Here is a 3,223-nt window from a genome sequence, read left to right on the forward strand (position 1 = left end):
TCAGCCGTAGAATCTTGGTAAAAAGTGATGATTTTGTAGATTTCGTGCTCTTCTTTGCGAATTCAAGCCAGAAAACAACGAAAATCGGCGAGAAATCGTTGTTTTGCATCGAAATATGCGGTTTTCTGTAAGAATTTTGATGATTTCGTGCAGAATTCTGCTGTTTTCTTGCAATTCAGCCGTTGAATCTTGGTAAAAAGTCATGATTTTGTAGATTTCGTGCTCTTCTTTGCGAATTCAAGCCAGAAAACAACGAAAATCGGCGAGAAATCGTTGTTTTGCTTCGAAATATGCGGTTTTCTGTAAGAATTTTGATGATTTCGTGCAGAATTCTGCTGTTTTCTTGCAATTCAGCCGTTGAATCTTGGTAAAAAGTCATGATTTTGTAGATTTCGTGCTCTTCTTTGCGAATTCAAGCCAGAAAACAACGAAAATCGGCGAGAAATCGTCGTTTTGCATCGAAATATGCGGTTTTCTGTAAGAATATTGATAATTTCGTGCAGAATTCTGCTGTTTTCTTGCAATTCAGCCGTTGAATCTTGGTAAAAAGTCATGATTTTGTAGATTTCGTGCTCTTCTTTGCGAATTGAAGCCAGAAAACAACGAAAATCGGCGAGAAATAATCATTTTGCATCGAAAAATGCGGTTTTCTCTAAAAATTTTGATGATTTCGTGCAGAATTCTGCTGTTTTCTTGCAATTCAGCCGTTGAATCTTGGTAAAAAGTGATGATTTTGTAGATTTCGTGCTCTTCTTTGCAAATTCAAGCCAGAAAACAACGAAAATCGGCGAGAAATCGTCGTTTTGCATCGAAATATGCGGTTTTCTGTAAGAATATTGATAATTTCGTGCAGAATTCTGCTGTTTTCTTGCAATTCAGCCATTGAATCTTGGTAAAAAGTCATGATTTTGTAGATTTCGTGCTCTTCTTTGCGAATTGAAGCCAGAAAACAACGAAAATCGGCGAGAAATAATCATTTTGCATCGAAAAATGCGGTTTTCTCTAAGAATTTTGATGATTTCGTGCAGAATTCTGCTGTTTTCTTGCAATTCAGCCGTTGAATCTTGGTAAAAAGTGATGATTTTGTAGATTTCGTGCTCTTCTTTGCGAATTCAAGCCAGAAAACAACGAAAATCGGCGAGAAATCGTCGTTTTACATCGAAATATGCGGTTTTCTCTAAGAATTTTGACGATTTCGTGCAGAATTCTGCTGTTTTCTTGCAATTCAGCCGTTGAATCTTGGTAAAAAGTCATGATTTTGTAGATTTCGTGCTCTTCTTTGCGAATTCAAGATAGAAAACAACGAAAATCAGCGAGAAATCGTCGTTTTGCATCGAAATATGCGGTTTTCTCTAAGAATTTTGATGATTTCGTGCAGAATTCTGCTGTTTTCTTACAATTCAGCCGTTGAATCTAGGTAAAAAGTCATGATCTTGTAGATTTCGTGCTCTTCTTGGCGAATTCAAGATAGAAAACAACGAAAATCGGCGAGAAATCGTTGTTTTGCATCGAAATATGCAGTTTTCTCTAAGAATTTTGATGATTTCGTGCAGAATTCTGCTGTTTTCTTGCAATTCAGCCGTTGAATCTTGGTAAAAAGTCATGATTTTGTAGATTTCGTGCTCGTCTTTGCGAATTCAAGCCAGAAAACAACGAAAATCGGCGAGAAATAATCGTTTTGCATCGAAATATGCGGTTTTCTGTAAGAATTTTGATAATTTCGTGCAGAATTCTGCTGTGTTCTTGCAATTCAGCCGTTGAATCTTGGTAAAAAGTCATGATTTTGTAGATTTCGTGCTCTTCTTTGCGAATTCAAGCCAGAAAACCACGAAAATCGGCGAGAAATCGTCGTTTTGCATCGAAATATGCGGTTTTCTCTAAGAATTTTGATGATTTCGTGCAGAATTCTGCTGTTTTCTTACAATTCAGCCGTTGAATCTAGGTAAAAAGTCATGATCTTGTAGATTTCGTGCTCTTCTTGGCGAATTCAAGATAGAAAACAACGAAAATCGGCGAGAAATCGTTGTTTTGCATCGAAATATGCAGTTTTCTCTAAGAATTTTGATGATTTCGTGCAGAATTCTGCTGTTTTCTTGCAATTCAGCCGTTGAATCTTGGTAAAAAGTGATGATTTTGTAGATTTCGTGCTCTTCTTTGCAAATTCAAGCCAGAAAACAACGAAAATCGGCGAGAAATCGTCGTTTTGCATCGAAATATGCGGTTTTCTGTAAGAATATTGATAATTTCGTGCAGAATTCTGCTGTTTTCTTGCAATTCAGCCATTGAATCTTGGTAAAAAGTCATGATTTTGTAGATTTCGTGCTCTTCTTTGCGAATTGAAGCCAGAAAACAACGAAAATCGGCGAGAAATAATCATTTTGCATCGAAAAATGCGGTTTTCTCTAAGAATTTTGATGATTTCGTGCAGAATTCTGCTGTTTTCTTGCAATTCAGCCGTTGAATCTTGGTAAAAAGTGATGATTTTGTAGATTTCGTGCTCTTCTTTGCGAATTCAAGCCAGAAAACAACGAAAATCGGCGAGAAATCGTCGTTTTACATCGAAATATGCGGTTTTCTCTAAGAATTTTGACGATTTCGTGCAGAATTCTGCTGTTTTCTTGCAATTCAGCCGTTGAATCTTGGTAAAAAGTCATGATTTTGTAGATTTCGTGCTCTTCTTTGCGAATTCAAGATAGAAAACAACGAAAATCAGCGAGAAATCGTCGTTTTGCATCGAAATATGCGGTTTTCTCTAAGAATTTTGATGATTTCGTGCAGAATTCTGCTGTTTTCTTACAATTCAGCCGTTGAATCTAGGTAAAAAGTCATGATCTTGTAGATTTCGTGCTCTTCTTGGCGAATTCAAGATAGAAAACAACGAAAATCGGCGAGAAATCGTTGTTTTGCATCGAAATATGCAGTTTTCTCTAAGAATTTTGATGATTTCGTGCAGAATTCTGCTGTTTTCTTGCAATTCAGCCGTTGAATCTTGGTAAAAAGTCATGATTTTGTAGATTTCGTGCTCGTCTTTGCGAATTCAAGCCAGAAAACAACGAAAATCGGCGAGAAATAATCGTTTTGCATCGAAATATGCGGTTTTCTGTAAGAATTTTGATAATTTCGTGCAGAATTCTGCTGTGTTCTTGCAATTCAGCCGTTGAATCTTGGTAAAAAGTCATGATTTTGTAGATTTCGTGCTCTTCTTTGCGAATTCAAGCCAGAA

This window comes from Gnatocerus cornutus, unplaced genomic scaffold (genome assembly GCF_029298725.1).
Source record: "Gnatocerus cornutus isolate USDA-ARS CGAHR unplaced genomic scaffold, icGnaCorn1.1 ctg00000038.1, whole genome shotgun sequence".
NCBI lineage: Eukaryota > Metazoa > Arthropoda > Insecta > Coleoptera > Tenebrionidae > Gnatocerus > Gnatocerus cornutus.